The sequence below is a fragment of the Diuraphis noxia genome, unplaced genomic scaffold, assembly GCF_037042655.1.
Source record: "Diuraphis noxia isolate RWA-SAM2 unplaced genomic scaffold, SU_Dnox_SAM2 contig0007, whole genome shotgun sequence".
In the NCBI taxonomy this organism is placed as follows: domain Eukaryota; kingdom Metazoa; phylum Arthropoda; class Insecta; order Hemiptera; family Aphididae; genus Diuraphis; species Diuraphis noxia.
Window position 1 is genome coordinate 185673 of NW_028301717.1, and position 27255 is coordinate 212927.

General features: G+C 31.5%; 1 long non-coding RNA gene across 1 annotated transcript; it reads right to left on the bottom strand.

The window, feature by feature from the left end:
- Positions 1–17704: 17704 nt before the first annotated feature.
- On the bottom strand, positions 17705–23834 carry LOC149054309 (uncharacterized). The gene is made up of 3 exons (XR_016192286.1): positions 23641–23834; positions 19601–19675; positions 17705–17892 (listed from the first exon to the last, which is right to left on the bottom strand). It is a non-coding gene; the product is annotated as an uncharacterized LOC149054309 (long non-coding RNA).
- Positions 23835–27255: the final 3421 nt, after the last annotated feature.

Sequence of the window (27255 nt, forward strand, 5' to 3'; positions counted from 1 at the left end):
AATTCGTTTTCATTAGTAATTTTAAAATTTGTTAAAATACCGTTTTTGCCGATTGAAACCGCGGGTAAAGACGGTTCATCATTGTATAGTACAGCTGATTATGGCATAAAAAGTGAGTTAGTGAGCGACTTATTGGGTAAGGAAGATGAAGAAAACTTTAGATTCACACCTATATAGGTATAGTATTACCTATAGTATTATAATACTTGCCGGTATAATGCTATTATTCGGGTTAAAATAATTTTTTTCCAATCAAGTATACTACGATCATACCCCCTCCTCACACACACACATATCAGTCCAAGTGCTATAAAATAACCAAAATGCATTATAGCCTTGTGGGTAGGTATATATGAATACAACTAAATCGATACAAAAATCAGCACTTTCGATATTTTATTTTATTTTATTATCACGCGGTGATGACAAACACATAATATAATAATATATTTACGTATATGGTGTATATAAGTGATATCTTCTCGCGTATATTCTTACGACGTCCGTATATGTTATATATCTTATATAGGTAGGTATAATATCCTTGTATATACATAAAAAAACATGCGCTGTTCAACACCTATAGGTATATTATACATAGATATATTATACACTTCGCAGTAGCCGGGTTTATAAATATTATCATTATTATTATGATTATTATTTTCGTCCGTTTTACGATCTTGACGACTAAATTCACGAATAAATATATTGGTGATTAGGATAGTTGCTGCACGGCACGCAGATATCGTACGAACTATAAAAGTTACCGGTATATGTATACATATATACAACTATTGAGAAAACAAAAATATATACATATGGGTATATACCAGATACCTTCCTATATTATATCGATTATTTATATAGCCATCGCAGATGGCTGATTACGGTCTACGATATTGTAATAATATATTATAATATAATATCCATAGACCTGACGTAAATTCGATTGCGCAATTATCGAGGTAAAAATGTGGCGATTATTATGCAGGTGTATAGCGTATATATTTTTTATTTAATTTTACGCCGAACGCGCGAGTAAGAAAAAATTCAAAAGTATTCTATAAATATAAAAATTTATAAGTAATATGTATAATAATATAATATACTTATATACGTATCCATATAGATGAAACGCATGATATTGTATATAAGTACCTAAGCATGTAGGTAATATGTTTTAAATGTCCACCTAATGAACGATCAGATTTTAATTTTTTTTGGATATCGCAATAGTACATCAATGATTTATACTCTGTTGGATTTAAGTTTATATTTACGAATTTCTCACGGCCGGGGCGATGGCAATAGGTAAGAGAAGATAATTTTTCCATCGCTGCACCTCATAATATCTGCATACCACACATTCATCTCTGCATCATATAATTTAATATTATGTAGTTCAGTTTTTTAGGGTTGTTTTATTAATGAAATCTCATTCTCGTAATACTTAAATAGAGTCTAATCTACTATAAACTACCAACCGTATGCGTCGTATGTTTTGTAACGTTGTGACCGCAATAAACCTAATTATCTACACGGCTACACACGCCATCGCTTGTCTTAATTTATTAATATTAATTGACTTTTAAATAAAAATCATTAATAATCAAAGCAATCGAGACAATTCAATTAGATTAAAATCGTAAAAAAAGAACACAACTGATCCAAGCGGGTCTGTTATGAAAACCACCAATAAAAAGAAATCAATCCAGCTCTTCTGCCTTATCCTTATCGACAACTTCTTTAAAAACCCAACCAACCAAACAACAGAAAGTAAATAAAAATTTCCGATGTCGCTGCACGATGAAATAATATTTAGGCACACGCGTATTGTAATTGTATACAAATTTAATGATGTACGTGCGCGTCCTATGAGATGCAGTGTTAGAGGGATAGAGGGGAAAAAATTCGTTGGAACCGCGTTTCCGTATCATATTCGTCGTTGTAGGTACACGGAAAAGTAAATTATAAGAATATTATTTTAACGCCACTGCATCTAGGTATATATATATATTGTGCACGACGCGTGCCTCGGACTGTGTGCGGTTAGGTATACAATACATAATATATATACTTAAACGTATTATTGCGTGCGTATTATATACATGTGTACAAATATTACATATATTATAAAATACATAATATATGGTTAGGACTTAGGAGAGAGATTTTCACCTGTCGCCGCCGTCACCGCGCGCGTCCGTTTCAATTACACCCCCTCGGGACACGTCGTCGTCCGATGAGCTATATACATTATAATAGGTATATATACATATATTATATACCTGTACTGCGTATATTATATTATGATATCTCGTATACATAAGGTTAGTCCATACATATACACACATATATACATAATACCAATTACCAATGCATTATGTATACTTAGATATACTCTTATATACGCTCCATATTATAGCAATATAATATTTATTAAATACGTGTACGCGTGCTGCAGACCAACTGTAAATATGTGTGTAATATTATACACATATATGTATACATACACACGCCGACTACTCTCAGGCACTTCCCTCAAGAGCACCTGCAACCGTCTCGCGGTGTTATTACATTATATTGTTTTACTACCGCAGTCGGTACCTAAAACTATATACACTAGTAGTAGTGGGTATATATACTATAACAATACTTCACGCGCGCGTGCTCAGTAAATTGCACTCAAAATTTATGCGAGTCGGAAACGATATAACCTGTGATGAGTGTGATGTATAATACATATAATAACAATAATAGAAATCGAGGGAATTCGTATTATTTGTTATACCCATAATATCACCACCCCATCGACGGGCACGAGTCTATACGCGCGATGAATTCTCGAGGAGTTTTCGAATACTGTTTGTCATTTAAAACGAAGTTTAATACACATAATGTACGACTGCTGCAGAGCGTCTGCGGCATCAATACATCTATTGTTTACACGTCACTCTTTTGCGGCGGAGGGGAGGGCGGTATGTCAATTCTATCAAAAAGTCTCGAAGAATGTTGTGAGCTTATAATGTTTAAGCGTAGGTATACCGTGTAAATTCCACTACATAAATTAAATTTTGAAAAAAAACGATAACGGCAGCAATATAATGCAACGACAGCTGTGTCGTCGCGATCCGATTTTTTGATTGAAGATTCTCTATTTTTCACGTTGCCTCTGGATGGGAAAACCGCAACTGCCTCACGTTTTTATATCTTTATAATTAAATATTATCAATGATGAATCGATAAATATTGTTCTTGATTGTCCAGAAAGTTGTGCAATTTTTCTCTGAAATTTATTTTTCATTACATCTGTTTTCATGTAGCTATAATTTTACCTTTGTAGTTGTATGATTATCTTCTTCTTAGGCTTATATATAATTATACTATAATAAAACTTCTTAATTCCTTTTCAACTTTTACATGTTGATGTCAACCCACTGTTGTACTAATGCACGATTGATAGGTATTAAAATATTTTATAATTTAATATGCGTAATGCGTATACCTACATCTTCTCGGATATCTTTGTAACAACCATAATGCACGACTGAACGACTTACCAATATTACCAAATTGGTATCTGCAGGTAGTGAGATTATACAACAATAAGGAATCAGCTCATACCTACCATTAATGACTTGGGAATCAACTCGTATATACCTAATAATGACCCGGGAATCAACTAATACATAAAATAGGTCTCAGGAATCAACTCACTTATCGCGATTCCTCGATAGATGCTTATCCACGGATTTATTTTGAATAAATAGTGACCTCAAGCACCAACACGAAACGTATTAATATTTAAAAAATGTTTTAACAATACTCATATCTTTATATTTTCTCATTCATAATTAAGCTCAAACAAAATCAAATATAAATGTAGCCAATGTAAGAACCTTTATATATAATAATATATTCTAATTTATTATTATAATTATTTTTCTCTTATTAAGTACGTATTGACGTATTGTAAATGTTACTGTTATCGATATCCACAAAATGATTCACCAGTCATGCTCTACCATTTTTTTTCATTTAGAAAACGCCTAAGTATTTTGAATCGACGTTTTGAAAGACATATAGTAATAATCACTCAAACTCTATCAACATTAAATATGCACATTATTTCTGATGACATTTTACTTGAAGTTTTAAGTGACGTGAGACATAGATGTTATCGACAGAATTCTTATGAGTTATAAACTTATAAAGTTCTGGGCGTTTATATATTTCCGAGTTTTGTTTAAAATGCCACAGAAATTCATTAGCAGAAATGCAGAATAGGGCACACGAGTTTATATGTGTATTTATATTTTAATGTCAAATAAGCGATCAAAAAATTTCATTCGATAGAGAAACAGCAGAAAAAGTAAGAAAAGTCTAATTTTTTTTTTATCCTAATTTATTCGGCTTAATTTAGTTAGGTACTAATCTACGACATCACATGCGAAAAACTTAAGTACCTAATATCTTATTGTCTTAATAATACCACCCGTCCAACTCTAACCGCGATATAATTTAGTCATTATTATTCAGTAGTCGTGCTGCAGATCTCGTACCTGAATAGTGTATATATATATATATATATACATATTATAATATTATAATGGTCTAAAACACTTATAGAAGACCATTTATAAATATACGCAGATGCAATTTTTATAGTCTCATAAGATACTAATAATTTTTCAAACATCACACACGCAAATATACGGTTAATATTTTTATTACGCGTGACTGTCGTGTTTTTTCCTCCTTAAAACGAGTATTTTCGACAGGTGTTGAGTCTATGACACCGTCCTGTGCGATTAATTAACCGGATGTGAAGGAGTCATTATTGTTTATAAATTATAATATCTTACCATACGATTGCAAAACGTCCGGTGTATATTTTACATATTATAGTGTATCATCATTTACTCGTAGACTTAAACCTTCGCCGATTTGGTGCGAATCGAATCCTAAGGAATCGCGAGCATATTATCATCTATATATAGGTACCTAAATACACCACGGAGGTGAGAGAAAAAATTTAACGAAATTTTCTCCACAAAAAAAAGGAGAACTTTGGTTGTGGAATATTGTTTTTATTTTTTCCATATTAGTTAGAACAACAAAAAAGAGTTGTTCAAGTTTGAAAACTATACAAAAATAATAGATTTTCCAACAGTAAAAACTTTTTCGTATAAATGATATAAAAAAATAAATAAAAACGATATTTCATAGATCATGTTCTCATTTATGTATATTGTATATCAATTTAGAGTTTTGATTATCACTATATAGCCCGAGTGGTTCTATTCTGCGTGAAACGATTTTTTCTAACGATTGTACACGTGTTGCGTCCTCAGAGCTAGCGTTCTGAACGTTATTCCATTATTACTATCGGTGGTTCGACTTTACACGTAGATTCATAGGAGTAATTATGGGGGATTGAGGGATTTACTCCCCACCAGTTTTATCCGTAGACCACCCCAGCTTTTTAATCATATTTTAGTTTAAAATATAAATTATCATATTATTAGTCGAGAAAGACATCGTGAGTGAGCCAAAGGTAAAATTTCAAAATAATGATATATTCCTGCTCTGCTTATAATAATAAATAACAACATTTCACTATTTCATTCAATGCTTGACAATTTAATATACCTATGCGGCAAACGAGACGGCTTATGACACTATACACGCGTATATTTATACGTTCGAAATATTATATTAAGCGTACCGTACCTATTGTAATTTGCGTTTTGAAGAGTGTCCGGACAATATATTATATACGTTTTATGTCAGAGCAATTTACGTGAATAAAATTTTTTTTAATGATAATACAAACGTGATCGTAGGTACGATCAAATTAAAATTAGTCATTGTATAGCATTATACTATATATGTATATTATGCTAGCGCTTAGAAGTAATAACTTTGTAATCACCGGTGTAATGTGACATCACTCTTATTTCTGTTTTCTTATATGTGTAAACGAATACATTTTGCTAAAATTTAGTAAACAATTAATGTGTATATATTATGACCCTGTACTACTCGATATTTAATTTTTAAACACAACCTCGAGCGGAAAAAATGCGTACATTACAATGCAGAGCCTCTGAACACACTAAAATTCGTGACGATCAACGTAAAAACTATAAAAACGTGTGCACCGATTTATTATTGTAGGCGCCTATACAGTGATGGTTCTAGAGAATGATTCAGGGAGTGAGGGGCATAAACATCATTCGAATTTTTTTTAAAAATATTTTATGATATATTTATACCTATTCAAATATAATTCAAAATCAGTATTGGTCGGAAATCATGCGAATTATTTTTAATAATTTAAATTTGTAAAATCATTCAACTTATTATTTTCATAAAAATAACGACCTATTTAATAATCAAACGCACTATCTATATTGAAAATTTTATTTTCAGTTTCTCGATATCAGTAGGACTAGCTGGATGTAGATATCGTTGATAATTTACCTGCATTAGCTTTATAGTCTCAGTAGGTTGAATACCATGTTCAGTAGTTTCATTTTACGACATATAGATGACCTAGCTGTATGTCGTATGAAAAATTTAAAACATTCGGATGAATAAGGACGAGAAGAATTTTCTGTGGAGGTGCCACGGTCGGATGCGCAATTTCGATGTAATAATCCGGTACTATCGTATATACATACCTAATTAAATGCATTATTAATTATTACCCGTTTCGCGTTATACTGCAGAGGAAACATCGAAGTTGCATGTGCTCGCTTGGAGTGTCATGCTTTTCTCCTCAAAGTTGTAGAAAATAACAATTGCCCTCAGTGATTTCCCGCGGTGGTATAAACCATATATACCATATACTCGACATGGACGACATGCATGTATGTAATAAGTATACTCGACACTTCCGGTTTTTATAACACGTATTACATTATATACAATATGCGTTAACAGTATAATATTGGCACTTGCAACGAGCGCTGCCAAAACGCGTTTGAATCAGACGACGCTTGCCGTATACGCGTTTAGGGAGTTTATGATCCGCGAAACAGCTATATAATGTTATGGTCGACGAGCGAGGGGGTGATAATATTTAGCATCCCACTGGCCGGTTTCCAATAAACGCGAAATAACAATCCACGTCGTACAATATACTGCAGAACCGGACGTCCGCGGGCGTATACAATATTATACATATATACCCAACAATACAACACGCATACTATTATTATTGCTGCTGTTGTTGTTGTTGTTGTAATAGACACGAAACCTGGAACCGATGAGAAAAAACCGACTTATAACCGAAAACGTCGCGAATATATATTAAGTAGCTCTAATATTGGCAATTCTACGACCCGAAGTGTTTTCGATTATTGACGGCAGCTTATAGCACTGCAGCAGCTAGTTTTTACCCTAATCGTGGTAGGTACATAATATTATATAGCGACGTTGCAGATCTCTTATCGCCGAAGTGCACCACGTGAAACCAATGCAATCGATTTTTTTACTTTTTTTCCCACCCGAATTCGCCGTCGGATATCTGTCGTATTATGTGAATTGTTATAGAAAATCTCGGAAAAATAAAATGTTTCACACAACCACATAGCACCCGTTATTTGGTCGCTCATCGTATAGCAACTATATTAACGAGGTAAGATAATAATATATATTTTAAGCGTATAGTACTTAGTGTTTAGAATAATTGTTTCGGACAAAAAAGTTCAGTAATTTAACTTTATAGGAGTAAGAAACTATTGTCGTATCGTACATAATATAATATATGAACATAGACATTATTAATATTGAAAGTATTAACTAGGTTAAGTATAAATACGTATGTAATGCGTAACACAATTTATTATTTCAAGACTTTCAAGTCTCAATTACGCAGTAAGTTTTAGAATGTGTATAACAAAATATTAACTAGATTAAGCAATAATATACTTATAAGTGATAGGAGTTGCCAAATATTTATGGGTCTTTTCAGCCAGCTCGTTTGATGCGGTCACTGCGACTCTGTTGGCTAAAACAGTAATTTTAAGTGCAGTTGTGTCTCAATTATTGTGTGTATTTAGTAGTTTATAGATAATTGTATTTTATTTTATTTCATCATTGTCTTACTATGTAGAATTATTTTCATTTTTATTTTTTATTTTTGTTTTTCACAATAATATAATATAACAAAATACAAATACAATACCTATTTACAAAATATATATTTTCTATAAGTATCTATTTTTGTAGTGACCTATATGTCATAATATTATGAAATAATTTTATGATGCATGTATAGCTTGAAAAACTCGGAGAAAAGCGCAATCATTCAAGGCAACGCGCGACGCACTATAATTTTTCTTTTTGTAAATGATTTCCTTTTTCTTTATCTTGTTACACACACATATATATATTTTAAGGGAATAGGATTTAAATTTAAGTCTGTGCGCATAATTTTCTCTTAATCCACCTAGCTAGCATGTTGATTCGCTCTAATATCAAAAAGCACATCTCGCTTTTGAAACTAACGAACGAAAATTTGCTTTGTCTTACGGTTGGACAACAGACGTGTCACACGTCACGTGTGGGTATATTATATTACGTATATGCACGTACAGTGTTATAGGAAATGTTATGCACATTTTTTTTCTTTTTTTGGTTCGTGTTGGTTTTGGATCCTACGCCGTTCTCCAATTGCAGGGAACGTCATTTATAAATAAAAAGACCCACGAAACAATCTGGAAGGACACGATGAGCTGGGTTACTGGGTCACGTGATGTAACAGCATTATAATCTGTTTAGTCTGGACTTGTCGGGCACATTTGGTATAATTAACAGCCAAACCCAAACTCGCAGACGGCGATTATATATGTATAACAATAACTTCTTAATAAAGCTGCTATTATGTGAAGATGGAAATTGAACAATATATTATATTATATTACAATTAATTCTTAGACGGGATGAGCGAGCAGACGATTGCGTGCCACGTGGTGTATTTAATATTGCGAGGTTAACTCAACATTACGATTTATGGAGACAAATAACTAAATATGTCGGACGTCACGGGGATGGAAAAATGTTTAATTCTACCCTGCGTGTAGTCACATATGTATTGAAATACAGTTATCAGACGCCCTTATATTATGGATGTTTATTGTGCGGCTACTATAATATTATTATAAACGCGTGACAATGATTTGGACGATCATCCCTCCCCCGCAGTACCCGTCGTGAGTTAGTGCATATTTATTATATTATTATATCGTCTGCCAATGATTCCGTTCGACCACTTTAACGGATCATGAGGGTGAGCGTGATGATTGACCTGCTGCAGCATTACAATATGTTATATGTACGGAGTGAGTTGCCAAGCTTGCATTTCATTCCCCAATCGTCGTTTAATAACAAATAATTGTTCAAACTCCAGCTTTTGGAATTTCTAAGCAGATTGCTGGTACTAACAGTACCATATTTTCAAATATATACATGTTCATGCACTTGCTTGTACGATTTAGAAATTGTACTGTGATGGTGAAGGAGAACTTTATCACCCTTTGTATTGTTAATATTTCAAATCTAATGATTTTTTTCAAAAGTGTCGATTCACTTAGAACGCAATTTGAACTAGTTTATAGTTGTCGAGTTATCAAACTTAAAGTATTTAATACAAATTTATGCTATCTATGGTAATATTAGGGCGTATTGAAGTTAATTTAAGGGGTTATGATAAATCGAAAATTATAGTAACTTTAATTATTTATCTATTATAATGTACAATAAGATATTATATTACACATGCCGAATACCTGGGGTAATGGTAGTAGGCTTAAGATTATACACGGATAATTTGCCTTACTATTAACAAGGACTTTTATCCTTACCGTACCTATGTGAGTTTAACTGTATACAGAGTGAACCATTTAACGCAGGACAATCATTATTTCAAAAAGTATTAACATTTTTCAAATTTTTATTTTTTATATATCAAAATGTTTTAACTGTCTAACATTTTTAATACCCCCTATTATTTTAACCCTGCGAAACCACTGTAAACTTTTAATTTTTAAATGGCAACCTATGAATAAAATTTATAAAATTATTTATTGTTTTATGAATTTTAATATTATTACTTTAATTTTTGACTAATCCGTTGCTAAGATTTAGCCCCTCAAAGTTAGGTGTATTTTGTAGGTGCTATTGTATTTTTCATTTGTAAAGACCAGGTGTTACAACATATAATAAAAATTATGTTGTCCAAGTTCATAGGTAACCATAGTAGGGATCAAGGTGTATTGATATCTATAATAAATATTTATTTTCATACTAATAAATAATAATAAATGATAAGATAAGACGATAAGACATTATATCCTATCCATGTGTTTATTATCTTATATTTATGTGTGTAATGTAATAAGTGTTTATAAGCCACCCTGATTACTCTGATTCAAAGACTATTGATTTGTATGATTGATCAAAAATTAATAACGACCAGAGTAAACAAATACAAAATCTTTTCTAATATCGTTTTATTTTTTTATATCGCATTATTAAACTGAAATAAAAAATTCAAACGCAGAAGTTCTTAAAAAAAAGTTTTATGATTTTTTGCCAATAAATATAGGTGTTGCCATTTAAAAATTCTAAGTTGATTCATATTTATCATATGACAAAAAATTTGAACGTTTTAGGAATATTAATTATATGTAGATTTCATTAAATTTCAACATTCTTAGCAAAAAAAAAAAACTTAAAACTTTTCGAAATAATAAGTGTCTTACCTTAAATGGATCATCTTGTATATCAGGGGTGGCTAACTTGCGGTTCGCGTCTTATTAAAAAAAAAACCAATATTTACTTATTAACGACAAAATTATAAAAATTACAAAATGTATTTATAAACATTTTGGTTCTTGATATCACCGTATTAATCATTTAGCTGGTGGACGTATTCATATTAGCCACCCCTGGTATATACTGTATAGAACACTAATACACTGAAATCTCCTTTAACGGACACCTCTCAATAGCGGACACCTCCAAATAACGGATGGAATTTTTGGAACGGTGAAATGTGTACTCACTGTATTTCCCCTCTTAATAGCGGACACCTCCAAATATCGGACGACGTCTAAGCGACCAATAGTGTCCGGTAATTAGAGGTTTCACTGAATTTCGAATTTTAATGTCAACATTTTCAAAAAAAAATCATCTGACTATAAAAAATTACAGTAAAAATCGGGATGCAACTATAGGTTACATAATTTGAAAAAAAATTGTATCGTCTACACGGTATAAGTATTACGCTTCTTAAGCGCAGTATCGAAATCTTGTTAGTATCTAAAAATATTATGTGATTATAACTGTATACCCACAACCTAATATCAAAAATGACGAAAATCAGAATTCGCAGTATCATATAATTATTAAATTGGTGGACAAATCCAAAGAGGGAGGGGGGAGTTGAGTCGTTTAATCCATCTTATCCTATACATACTTATATATAATATACTATAGCTGTACCATTCGAGTAGGTATACATTACTATATCTATATATACGTATGCGATTGGTGTTTACAGAATCGATTTACCGGAAAAAGAACTTGTCGATTCGCATCTGCGGGGTTGGGGTCGTATTTGTATAATATATGGCAATAATAATCTCAACGACGAATCGCCCTAAATCCGTATACGCATCGCACGTCACTGCGTCTGCAGACTCGGACGCGCGTTTTAGTTAAATCAATCACGTGGACGTAACATTACGCAATTCCATACATACAGGGCGATTCTTTTATCATTTCCGCTCATGTTATATCAAAGACTATTAATGCTACAACATGGTTTCAAGTTATTACAAGACAACGCGACGGTTTAAAAAAAAAATGTTAAATTGATATACGATATTCATGGATAATAATATTACATAGTTTGAGATAAAATATAATAAATCGATATTTATGTCAATTATGTAAGAGTCACTCTTCGAGTAAAAATATAACATACTGGCTCATAGATTTTCGGGCAGCAGACAATAATTCGTTTGCACCAGAGGAAACTACCCAATATATTAGCCATCAGGGGTGGCCAATTTGCAGCTCGCGTGATAGTCGTATTCGGTTCGCGTCTCGTATAAGAAAAATAACCAATATTTACTTAATAACGACAAAATTATAAAAATTATGAAATGCTTTTATAAACATTTTGGCTCTTGATATATCTTTATATTTATCCATCGTGTGGTTCATGGACGTATTCATGTTGGCCAGCCATGCAAATCTGCAATATGTATTGTATGTAACAACATTTTCGCTAAATACTTCATATAATATTATACACCACGCGTATACACACAATAGTGTTATTGCGTATCTATTTATATATCATCGGTACATACCTACGTGAGGAAATTAATAAAAAAAGAAAAGAAAAAACATCGTTTTTTAGTTTTTAGGATTATTATTATTTTAGAGTCATCGCCGTCAATAATCATGACGCGGCGGATAGATATAATATAAAAGCAGGTACCTAATATTAATAATAATAATAAAATATTACAGTCGTCGCACGAAATAGCCGATCGTCGCAGTCCTTGTGCAGCATACCTATGCCACACCGTCCCGCCGCCGCCGCCGCCGCGTGTGTCGTATCATTGGTTCGACGATAGCTCCGCCTAAACGCCTAATTATACCTGCTCGACAGTAGCTGCTGCCGCCGCCGCACGTATACACATAATAATATTATATATTATACACAATACACACACATATGTATATAATATTTATATATATATATATATATATATATACGTAAACAGGTATGGCACGGTGGTATAGGTATACAATTTATGGGTAGGAAGGTACACACACAGATGCGTGTCGCGCGCTAACCCACCTATATATACATGTATAGAAATACGCGTTATATCGCCATACGCATCAATCGACCGGTAGTTATAAAGTATATACATTATTTTTATTTTTATTTTTTTTTTCGCATTTTATTTTTCCTCTCCCGTCCATCGTTCTCATTGCGCGAAATTCCTCACGAATATATGCGTGTGCGCTGTGGATTAAATCCGCCCGCGAGAGCGCGCCCGAAGAGGACTGAGAGGATAATATTCGTACTTAATTGTGTGCGAATTTCCATATACGCTACTCGCTCCCCCGCTCGACCTTCCACCACAATACCCATATAGTCGGCAGGGCGTATTATAATGGTCACGAGACACGATCGAGATGCACACGTACATTATATACAGTAACATACTAACATACGTATAATAATATGTGTAGCAACGGTGTGTGTCGTGTGTGTGTGTGTGTGTGTGTGTGTGTGTGTGTGTGTGTGTGTGTGTGTGTGTGTGTGTGTGTGTGTGTGTGTGTGTGTGTGTGTGCACGGGTCACGCGACTGCACCGTAGAGACTTCAACGAGATTTTTCTGAACGTCTATCGGTGATCGATGACGTCGAATTTAATATTTTAATGTCGTTGAAATATTATAAAAATTTATATCATCGTAGATTAAGTTATATGTTGTTAAATTTTATAATATGGTTTTATTAAAAATCACAGATTATCATAATGTTAAATGTAAAAATTTATACTTAATTCGCTTAAACACATATCTATTATTGTCTTTCTAGGTGGTTTTCAACGAATATTATATTTTAATAACATCTATTATATAGTATACCTATTACCTACCCGACGAAAGTTACATTATAAAAAAATATTTCATCTACATGGGGGCGACCGTGATTTTAAGGGGTAAAACGGCCCGGTACAAAAAATAAAATAAAAATATTTGCTGTTACGTCTGATCTGAAATTCTGCACCAACACGCACGCGTTTTATAATATATTTATATATATAGGTGACCGGACGGGATGATTATCGATCCCAACGTGAAAATAACTGCAAGTCGTGTCGTCGTGATGGTGTAGCTGATGTCATAAATTATATATATAATGCACATTGGCGCGCGCGTCACTAGCTGTAGATAATAATACACCACAAGCATACACCCCCGCGGGTTCAGTACAGACCGAGGACAATTATTACTGTTGCGTATAGTTATAATATAATAATACCATGTGTTGTTATATATAACTAGTCTGCAGAGAAAGTTAATGATTTTTAAGTTTTTTAATTGAGATAAGTCGAGTTTGATAATTTAAAAACTTTATATAGTCAATATAGTTATGCTAATTTTTTTTTACTCAGTTAAGTTAAAAGCTATATGAAAACTCGATATATATACTAACTTAAGGTATTATTGTTTTTTTATGTTTTGATCTATAAATATAACCAGTTATAGATAGTTTAAATTAATAAAAAGTAAATTATGTGCAATTTATGTGTATGAATAAAAATTGTATTTTATTTATTATTTAATTATTTATAAATTTAAGATATAGCTAGGCGTATTGAATTCGATTAAAAAGTAACTAGTTATTTATTAAACATGTATAGCAATAAAAATCAATTGAGTTAAATTAATGAAAACAAATTTGAAAATCAAGTCAAAGATTTATAATTAACCTAAACTAACTCGTTTTATAATGATAGTGAATCAGAATCACGTATTTTGTTGATTTATCGTTTGTACTTTTCATTTTAAAACTCGATAGTTGGAGATGAGATATCAATTTACAGGATTAGTGCTTAGGGTGGATGTAACAGTACTATTTGATAAAGATAGTAATATTTGCAACGGAAATTTGTTAAATAGAACTGTTACACCTTATATAGTTATGTTTCATATTTTTTTTATGGCTGTCTGAAGCATTTTGCTTGGATTACTTCGATTCCAAGTATATATACGTATAAGAATAATGTGGAGTCTAAAATAAAGTTGCGATACTCGACAAGTCGCCCAAATGAGGTTAGTGCGGAGGGGAGGAAATACTTATAAATGCATAATACACATTTCATTTAATTTGTTTTCGTCGATTTACAGATGATGAATGCGGGAAGTAATTTTATGTGCCAAACACGTTAAATCTATAATAATATTATGTGAAATAATTTTTATTTATGATAAAATATGTTATGAAGTTATGACGGCTATAAAAACATATTAGGGTTACCAGGTATTTATTCAGCAGAGGGTGGGTGACCCACCCGCGGTAAAATCGCCACCTCTATAAGATCTGCGTATGAAGAAGTTCGTTATGTATTTAAAATACACATTTTTATAATAATATTATACATAAACCAGTTTAAAACTATACACGCTCGCGCACAACTTCGCGGCGCACGTGATTTATATAGTTTTATAAAATGATAATATTATGCATCAGAAATAATTAATATTTTACACGTATTACACTATTATAATATTATATACAGTTATTAATCGTCGACGGTTCTTAATAGGTTCTAATCATAAACATTATGAATAGCCGCACAAGCGAACAAATGAGTATTATACTTATTATTACACACATTTAAACATATATATATATTATATATAGGTACCTATAAACACGCGTGCCACGTAGCGAGTATCATATAGGTAATATTATAATATTATATTGAATTTGGTTAATTCGCCTCGCCGTCAGATGTTTGACGTGTTTAAATACTGTTGCTGCACATCACAGCACACGCACGATAATAATTAAATATTAGTAGGTTCCACCGGTTCCAGCTATATAGGTACCTTATATAATATTATTATACTCGCTGTGTAACCGCAGTCACGTCCGTCGCTAAGTAGGTATACGACAGAGTCGATTGATTTACGATTACCCGTCAGCTAGTTATGTGTAAAGTATTTGATTAAAAGTATTGACAATTTTTCCGATTATATTCCGATGCGTATTATAGTATTTCGAATTTGACCCATTTGTGTTTTAAATATAGGTAGGTATAATAATTGTAAACATTTTAGATGCGAGCTTAACATCGTAAGATACTTTGATGGGGAATAAAAAAGATAAACGGGGGAGGGGGGAGGGTACTTAGAGACATTTTGCGAAATCCACAAGGTTAGCGACTTTCCCCTTTACCACCCTCACCCCTTGAAGATGTCCCTGGTTCATATTTTCAAAAGTTATACGCGAACATAACATTATAATATGTACCTATACCTACCCGATAAATAGGCAATATTATTTTAAGCATGTCAAAATTACCACGTCGAAGTGACGTATTAAAAATCTGGCGCCGAACCATATCTTAATGTATATCTTTAGGTATAGCCTAATGTAATTCGGGACCTGAGTACCCAAAAAAAGTACAAAATATTTGGATTTGTGACCCCAGTACCTTTACACCCAATGAGTGCATAAAATTTAATTTTGTGACTGGATTCTATAGAGCAGTCACACGTCTGTATATGTGAAATTTCTGCGACGCAAATTCCGGTCCTAAAGACAATGGCCTGAAACTTTAAACATATATTATACTAAAATGTATGACGTGTAATGACGATGTTATAAACATGACGCAGCACACGGTTATAAAGTTTCACGTCTTGTCGCATAGTGTTATACACAACTTGAACATAATAATAATAATAAATTATTATTATTATATTGTATTGTAGTCGTATCGTGTCCGCCGCCCGTCACCGTGGTGTGATATATAATATTATTATATTGTGTTTGACACGCGCGATATTATAATAGAATAGAATATTATAAACCGTTATTATTCCGTCGAGCCTTGGAACCCACAAAGTATAATTATATAATATGATAATTTATAATATTCCCACGCGGCGTCTGAAAATCGCGAGCTCAGTTGTACGGTAGGTATACTATATAGGCAGAATATTATACAGAAGACACAACTTTCCCAATATATATTAATCTTGGTACTTAGAACATAAACATTGATTTATAAATTATTTTTCAAAGGCTCTAAGAGCCTAGTAAAATTTATGGGAAAAAAATGTTTGTAAAATAAAAAATCATGCAGTTAAGGCTTAAAATATATGTAACAGTCCAACGATGAACATAATAAATCATATTCAATTAAATACATTTCATTATGAAACAATATTTCAATCGATAGTGTTTCTATTTTAAGACGTTATTATATACATTTCGTATTTAAAATACATTTTTTATGTGTTCGATTTTGAGTAATAATTATAGGAGTACCTATTGCAGTTATGAGCTCAACATTCTAAACGCAGAAAATTAAACTAAATGAATCGGATAAAATTGTAAAAAAAAAATAGTCGCCTTCTATAGGACTAATCCATGAGGTTACCATTGTATACCTAATACCTATTAGTACGTATGTATAATGGTTGAATAAAAAAGATTTGATGGATTTTTCCTGATTCAACCAGAAAACAAAGTTGAATGTAAAAAGATTTATTTATTTATCTTATTTCGTCGAGTAAAAACTATATACATATACATATAGATAATAACGGACAGTAGCGAAATATGAACGCTAATCACTTGAGAACTCAGTGATAAGATTATAAAGTTTTTTTTACCCCAGAATATGGGGCACATTATTTTTTCAACGGCAATACTACTATTAATGTATAAATAAAATTATAATCATAATAATTTCAATATTAGTTTTACGTAAATAATTATAATAGTATTAACTTTTAGTTACCAGCTATACGTATCAGTAATTTACAGGGTCGTCTAGGGAAACGGAAAAATGTGAAAGAATTCTAATAAAAGTAAAAAAAAAAAGGTTTTACAAGTTATATTATTAAAAACAAAAAGGTAAATTATATGTCATTAAGAGTCCCAAGGTTAAATTTATTTTATTTTTTAAATAATGTCCGTATACCTATAGATGTTGTCCATTCGTATATACATATGCATTCCTGAAATCGATCGCTGACATAATATGTGTTGTAGTGTTGAAATTCCTGGCGAGCCGCAGTCACACTGTCGCCATTTTTGTAAAACGCATCTAAAATTATCAAATAACAAGCATTAAAAAAAACCTCCAAAAATCTTCATTATAAGTATTAAAATAAGCAATTAAAAATCTTTAAAACAACTAATTATGAGATTTAAAAAATGATAAATCCCTTTCTACTTAAAAGTCTAAAAAATAAAAATAACATCATAGTCTCCCCTTAAGAGTTCCCATATCAAATGAGGGTCATATTTTGATGCAAATACAAAAAATTAAGAGACTGATTCATTTAGCCTATGTTTAAAATAGGTGCACCAAAATATAAAGTTTATCGAAGTCTTTTTAAATTTACAGATATGTAAAACTAATAACTATTGATAAATTATAGATTTTACCGTGTTTTATTAAAATACGTTTAGAATCGTAATTTAGAACGGTCACATCGAGCTTTCTTTGATTTGTAGATAGATTAAGTATTGAATATTGGAAATGTATTTATTCAGTTTAGAAAAATAAATAATTTAACTATACAGTAGAACCTCGATTATCCGTGTTTGCGATTAACCGTGCTCACTCATCCAAAAATTTAAAAATAAGTATGGACTGTAGATATATATGTAGTTATAATCTACCCTGAAAACCCCGGATGGTCAAATTATTGTCTACTATCTACCACCTAACGTAACTTCCATAATACAACCAATGGATCAAGGCGTGATTTCCTGTTTGAAACGAAGGTACAAAAAGATTTTTCTCCGTTATCTTTTGCAAGAAGATTGTTTTGATTCGATGAGAGAACTTTTGAAAACGTGGACGATAAAAGATGCCATTTTTGCAGTATGTAATGCTTGGGAAAATGTACCTGCAACTACGTTAAGACTTACTTGGGCGAAAATTTTGAATCAAGACTATGATGACGAAGAAAGTATCGAAGATACGGTCGATAAGGATATAAAAGCTTGCAGTCTTGATCTAGCTACATCTATTCCAGATTTCACTAATGTTGATGAAGACGATATTGTTGATTGGCTACAAAAAGATCTTGAAAAAATACAGACAAGCCAAGCAATGGAAGCAGTTGATGTCCTCTTGAACTTCTGCGAACAGGAAAATTTTGACTTCCATGACGTTATTGGCTTAGGAAAAATTAGAAGTGAAGTAAGGAAAATTATTTCAAACCAAAAAAAAACCAAGACTGATAAATTCATATTTTAAGCCCTAATGACTTGTATAAAATTATTGCATGTACATTATTTATATTTCTAATTATAATTGAATCAAATTTTTAAAATTTCATTATTATAAAATTGTACCTATGTATTTGTAATTAAAATTAAATAAAAAATGTCATTATTATAAAAAGTCTCGATTAACCGTGATTTTCATTTATCCGTGTGACCCCCCTCACCATCATTACCCCGGATAATCGAGGTTCAACTGTATTATATATTTATGTACCCTGCAGGCTTCCAAATAAAATGTCGGGGCTCGGTTCTAAATGTTTTTGGGGACGCTATACAAAACTATTCCAATAAAATACAACTCATTATAATAGCCATAAAAGTGTCCCTTACATAATTCTTACTTAATATTATATTATGATATATATATTTAGTGAGTATAATTATTAATTTCTATCAAAATTTCAAAATTTCAAAAATCACAAATTCATTTCAATGGGCCCCAAAAATAGTCCCTGTCTAGAACTCTATAGGTCCAATAGCCCTCCTTTGTGTGCAACGTATGCACTTATACCTACTCTGAATATGCTCCGTATTGTCTACTGCTACTCCCAAAAAACTTTTTACGTCGATTGGATCGCAGTCCCGCATATCTGAAATTTTAGTAGTTAATACTTAATGTCTTAATGTGATATTAATATAATAGTGGAATTTTTTCTTTTAAATTTAAATTATTCTTTTTAAATTATGTATTATACTGGACAATAGTTGTAGCTTATTGTGTATTTTAATTGAAATTGTATGAAACATTAAAATACGTTAGGTAACCGGAAATTTATTAGGTACGTTCCCAGAGTGAGCTTTTCTTGTTTTTTTGAATTTATTTCACATAATATAAAATATGTTTGTTTATTATTGAACATCGAAAATGTATTTAATAATTTTTTTAATGAATATTATAATATAATATATTATATAACATTTATTGTTTACACACCTAGCCGTGCTAGCCTGAACAATGAACACCGTACCTAACTGTCTACGCTATTATTTCTGTTCTCAAAAAAAAAAAAAAACTGTGCACATATATTGGACCGCAATCCCGCTAGTTGTGATAGTATTGATTATAATAATATATAACATAATAGAACTACACAAATACACAATAATATAAGCTCGTCCCACACTCGTTCATTCCTTTATTTTATTATTTCTACGGATACATCGCGAGTTTAGCGCGTACTGTGCGATAAAATTTCAAATAATAATAATTTAATAATAATTACTTATATTAATGTAACATTGCATGTATACAAGACGTCTCCGGATACACAAGAAATTATAAAATATAAAACCTTATCTAATAACAACGCAGCTATTAATATTATTATAGGTATTTTTCCTCACATATAGAACGCGCATACCTATCTATAATCCACTCGAGTCGATATTGGGAGGAGTTTTGGAGACGACGTCATCCCGAACAATGTGAAATATTATTACCTATGTTTTTTAAGCACATTTTTACGCCCGTGAACACGCGCGCGCGCTCTCTTAGTTTTCGGACCACGTGACACGACGACAGTGTGGGTAAACCTCTATATTATCATATAATATTGTACACGTTGTTATATTATTATTATTATTATTATGTGTATATAATCGTCGTTATTATTCGTGTGCATAGTTATTATAAATATTGTTAAGTAATAATAATAATAATAAAACTGGATAAGTGGTGCTCTGGGGTGGTGTGTGAGTAGGTAGATAGGTGTACGTACCTATTATAAAATATACCAGACATCGTGTAGCCAGCGGATTACAAGAGACCGCGCGCGCGCGACCACTTAGGTATGTACTTACAAGTAGGTATAAAATATACCACTCACGTATATATATAGTATACGTGCTTTATATTTTGTCCTATACGGATCCAATTAGGAGACTACGCGACCGTCGCGCATATAGCAATATTATATAGACCTAAACAACGCGCGTTTACGATATTTTATACGCTAATAATATATATATATATATATATATATATATATTTATTTTTGTTGTAATAACAGGTTCTAAAATTTTGACGTTGGGTCGAAACGGAGATAGGAACAAAAAAAAAAGAGTTTTTTAACATCACCAGAGCATAACGCGCTTGTGTGTGTGTGTGTCTAATTGTTGTGGAGGCAAAAAACGAAAACATCGGAAAAAAAATCCAAGACGCTGTTTTACGGTCGGGTCAGCGCTGCAGCCGTTGGCGTTTGCGACGACGAAATACCAGAGCTATACATATTAATATATAATACCGCAGCAGGTATATGAATATGTACCAAGGTATACCACGCGTTCCCACGACACAGCCCCGCCGAATGGCGTTCGATGCGATGTTAAAATTAAACACCGTAACTCTTTTTTCCCCTCTCCCGGCGCGTTTGCATTTGGCGTAAAATGCCAACTCAACCTGCTCCTCCTGCACCTGCGGCTCACTACTTGGGGTGCGTTATTGCAGGTTCGACCTCCTCCATTTGGCGATAAAAAACGACGTTTTTTTTGTATTATGTGACGTTGAAATATCTAGATCGATATATCGTAGTAATATTTTATACGAAGCTCGTATAGATAACAATAATATACGGTTATGTGCGCCACGCGGCGGACAATAGCCACGACGATTGCATTTATAGACATTTTGGTATGTAAATACTACAGTTATTCATAGGAATAAATTTGAGTCAGGGGGATGAGGGACCTTAGTCTCTTAAATATTTTCGAAACCCCTCAAAGTATTTCCTGGGCGATTGTAAACTCTCTCGATGGTAAACTCTCCTGGGTCTACTCCAGTACTACCTGACAAAAACGTGTAAACTTTCCCGGGTTTATTCCTGTACTACCTAACGAAAATATGTAAACTCTCCCAGGTCTATTCCTGTAATACCTGATGGAAACATGTAAACTCTCCTGGGTCTAGTAAAAATCATAAAATAAATTTAATTGACATTCAAGTTGCGTTTAAAAATAGTCAATGGCAGTCAATCATATATAATAACAATATAAATAATTAATGTCTTTAGCTGCTATGAGCTATAATATTATAGTCAAAATACAATAAAAAATAAAATTTCGAAAAATCTAATATACATATAAGTTTCTTTTAAAAATAGTCAATAATAATAATAATAATCATGACATAAGTTACGAATACAAAATATACGTAAAAATGTTAAAATTATTGTATTTTTTAATAAGAACATACAGATTTTAAAAAAGTTAAGGAATCTATTTTTTTTTCTAAAAAAATGTTTTAACATTTAAAACAACTCGGGAGAGTTTACATACCTACTTCCTATAAGTAACTACGAGTATAAAGTTAACCCGGGAGAGCTTGCACATTTACTTTAGGTAAACATAATTTTGACCCAAGAGAGTTAACTATTTTTAAAAATCGGGAGAGTTAGCACCGCCCTATTTCCTAACTTGCAGGCCTATAACATGGTAATAAGTATGTTAATACGCGTGTTAATTTATATATCCAGCGCTCTGATTTCACCAAATTTACGCCCGTACGACTAATGATGTGTTGCTGTTAACATTTTTGGTAAATTATTCATAAAAAATTGTTGAAAAGACCCAACAGCAGTTGGCGCGGGGAAACATAAAAATTCTGCTGAGCATAATGTAACTGCACTCATCATGATATGCGTTTTCAAACACTAACAGCACATAATACGTATACCTATATATCACCTTAGAATTTATATAGCTAATGGCAGGTACATTGTGTATCAATCCAATAATCCGTGTTTGTAAATCTAACTGTAAATCTCGACCAGGATCACGGTTACAACCTCGTACAACCCAATACCCGGTATCAAACTTAAATCGACCAGGCAACTTATAACCTAATCTAGTACAAATAATACGTGTAGTCTGTTACGAATATTTATTTTAATTGGTTCAGATTTTCATACAATTGTATACGGTGGACATCTTGTTAACGTACAAATAATAAGCCAATGTATTATGTATTAAATTATCATGTTGTTTATCTATGAACTTGACGGTATAACACAAAGATGATAAATTCAACTAATTGGGTTCCGGAGACCTGCAAGCATATAATTGTGCTTATACCAATATTTTCTTTTACTTGTTCAAATTCTGATTTTTGGAATTTTGAAGTATAATTAAGGACCTGCACATTTTAAAATATTAGAAAAACATACTTAAATTACTTCCATGCGATTTAAGGCTTGTCCTGTGAGGCTGTGGCAATGAAAACTTTTTTTTTACAAATAAAAACCATCCTTTTAATTATAAACTGTTGAGCTGATGATTTTCTCAAACATTTAATGTAATACGTAGGTATTTTAAATAGAAACTTTTTCACGTGTTACACGTGTTCTCTAAATTGTTGAACAAACGGTATATAACACAGAATGCTGAAAATCTGCTACAGTGGCTGATATCACGCGAAAACCAGAAATTAATTATGTCAAAAATAAATTTTTTTTTAAAATTTTATATGCGGTTTGAAGATAATTATTGTTTAGTTATAAAATTTTAGCCAATTATACATTAGTTTATCCTTGTAATAAATAAATATATTTTTTTAACTCACCTTTAAAAAGTATCACTCTTTTTTTCTTTACTTAATTTTTATTACAAGTCATTATCTATCTTTTCTTATTTTTTCTTGTCACCAAGTTTAGTTAGGCAACTCTTCCTCTCCGATGCTAAGAGGTTTCACCTCAGTGAATAGCGATACTAGTTTTATATTTTTGTGTACAATTTCCTGCACCTAGCTGTGCAACATTTAACCTAGAAAAAAACATTTATTATTATTACTATTATATTGCTCTTTAAAGCGTCAACGGTCGATACCGATTTGCATAGTATAATATAGCAACTATTAAAATTTTTTTAAAGCGATTTTAACCTATGGTGGAAATAGTTATTTTAACACTGGGCTGAAGTTTATATACCTATTAACTAATCGATTCAAAATATTTTCGAAACAGGTCTCCTAATACCTTCGGGTGGGTAGTAATAATATGAAATGGTGATTAAGTATACTAAGTATATAACGATTTGCACAAGCGTCCATCACACATTCTGGAAAATAACGCACACGATACCTACGTGCGACGAAATATAGTTTGCAAATAAAATATTTATAATACATTTTGTGCAGCACAAACATCCGTTTCGGATACGAAAAAATATAAAATATTTACAACGCACTGCTGTGTTGAACGGTGTATATATAAGTACTGCAGAGAATATTAATTATGGGTGTATATACGGGGTGATCCATTTAGACACACTAATTTATTTCAAAAAACAGCTGCAACATCGTTTTTTTTTTTTACACATAATTACTAGACGAAAAGGATTTTGAAAAAAAATTATATTTTTTACCATCAATTATTTATCATTATAATTTTTTAAAGTTTTTGTTGTCTTTTTGAATGACAACTATTTACATTTTCAATTTCACATTCTGAACTAGAAAATTATTCGTAATATTAAAAACTATAAAAATCTAATCTTAGATAAAAAGTGTATTAGTATTACCACCTGATACGAGTACGTATTTAAAGTTTAGATGAGCGGAACAGTGGACCTGCATTTTGCGAGGAATATACCACCAGTATATACACCTGCAGACTACAGTATACTACTCCACAACTCCACTCATAATAACTTTAAATGATTTTGTTTAAAAATTTAAACGTATGTTTTTATAGATCGACGATATATTCTCCAAAAAAATATTCTGCTTTGCAGTATTAAGGAATTAAAAATGCGAATGTTGTCATTAACATAAGTAAGTAATTATTAAACTGATGATGCGCCGCGTGCATTCGTCGAACTCTACAAAATGGCTATCTTAATTTTTTTTGGAAATAATTAAATAAAAAAATATATTTTTAATTTTTTTACAAAAACATTAAAATAAATTAAAAAATTATATAATTGTAGTTCTTAATTTCTTATCCCCGTGAATCTTATTATAAAACCAAAATTTTAATATTTCCATTATTTCGTGAGATATCAAAGTGGGTAAATCCTCGTGGGACACCTATAGCTGTGTATGCAATATTCTATTGTTTTTTTTTTTTAATCGATCGGTTTTCGATATGGTGATTATGGTGTCGGAGTTGTATATTCAATGACACTGTATACGCAGCATGGAAACGGCTATAGCAGGATATTTTTTCGTACATTTTTTGGAGGTCATACACGAGGCGCAAAAAACGTGCGTGCCGATAATATTTGTTAAATTCGATATTGGACGTGTATAATATATAATTATTTAATACTATTTTGAGTACACTCGCGGCCCGCCATAAATTTTTTATATTATTCGGGTTATATATGTGTAAAGCACTAAAGCCGTAAAGGTATAGAAACAATATGATAGAATGTACAATATACCCACACGGTAAAAAGATCGTTATCATTACAATAGTAGAAATATTATATTGTCTATAATTACTTGCGTTTAGTCATTATTTTTAGCTGATATAACGTCGCTGCAGTCACGGCAGACGATTTTTTGACAACTACGTTTTTTTTTTCGAACAAAAATTATAAAACCAAAAATAAATAAAACTACAACGTGCAAAGTGCGTTAAAACTTAAATGTAAACTTCAATATTATGTTAAATATCCAATGGATATCCAAAGTTAAAAAAATCCATCTGAAAGGACTATAAAATAAATGAAATAAACCGACCGATTAATAATGAAATTAAATAATAATTCGAGTATATATGTGATTGTCAAAATAATGTTTATCATGTATTTTAATTTTATTTCCTGTATATAGTATATAGGTATATATGTATTATATATTATTGATTATAATATAGGTTACCTACTTTGTTATCATTTATAGATAGGTAATGCAGTAATTGAATTTGGCTCTATTAGTAACAAATAAACATTTGTTTTATGTATTGTATTAGACAACAATAATTTAACAATAACAGATAACAGTTTATAAATTATAAAAATATAATATTTCAATACGTATATTATTATCAATTTTTTTTTGGCTACTTTGGTTTTTTGACATTATATAGAATATTAGACATTATTTTTTTTCAATACCGCGAAAACTCGATATGAAAATTCGATATGTTGTCAATTGTGATATATTACATGATTATTGTTCATACGCTTCTTCCACATAAATTGACATCAGGTATATAAAACATTTGTAACAATGGTTATACATTTTTAATAATTATTTAAAATTAAAAACAGAAACGGCGTGGTGCTGCAATCTATTCGGGAAAGTAGTTATTTACAATTAGCAATATTATTCTATCTCATTAATATATTATTGTATTAAACTTGAAACGAACAAAGTTCCCAATAAAACAACGACGTATTATATACAAATATATTATATTGAAATTCGTCTACGGCGAGTAATATAACTCAGAAAGTGACGGCTATCGTTTTATTTTATTTTTTTATTTATATAAGTATTCAATTTAACAGACCGAATAAATTAGTTTACGTCGTGCAGGTTTGCGGAATCCACAAAATAGCCGTGAACAGCACTACATTATGCTCATCCAAATTATATATGCAAGCACCACCATCACCACTATCGGTGTCGAAAATCCTCGAATCATCGATAACACAAAATATATTTTTATCAACTAAAATCCCGAAATCTGGTTCTCCGGAGTGGATCACTTATTAACCACATTTTAAGACCCGCGCGATAACTCCTTCGAGCGTATTAAATATTTATATATATTATAATTTACAATATATAATAATATGACAAACATTCGAATCGAATTTACGCCAATTTTTTAAAATATACTTCGATGTACCGAAAATACAATCACGTGCACATTGTTTTAGAAAAAAATAGTTTTGCGGTACGGTGGAAGTCAAGACTTGAGAACACATCACATTGAGTAAGTGATGGTAGGTCAAACATATCCGGTTATGTCAAAAAATAGTTTTGAGTAAAAATTCTTTTTTTTTCTGATTATATTACTATTGCAAGTGCTGTCCGATTTTCAATTTTCGATCTCCCATCATATTCTATAGTACAAACTTGATCCAAATCAGAAACCTTCCTCTAAAGTTTTGAAGCACCGAAGCATTTTTTCTATTAAATGTACGATCACTATGATCACAAAAACAAACCACACACACACTACATCGTTGTATAAACCAATACGTTTATCACTCTGTTCAAAAT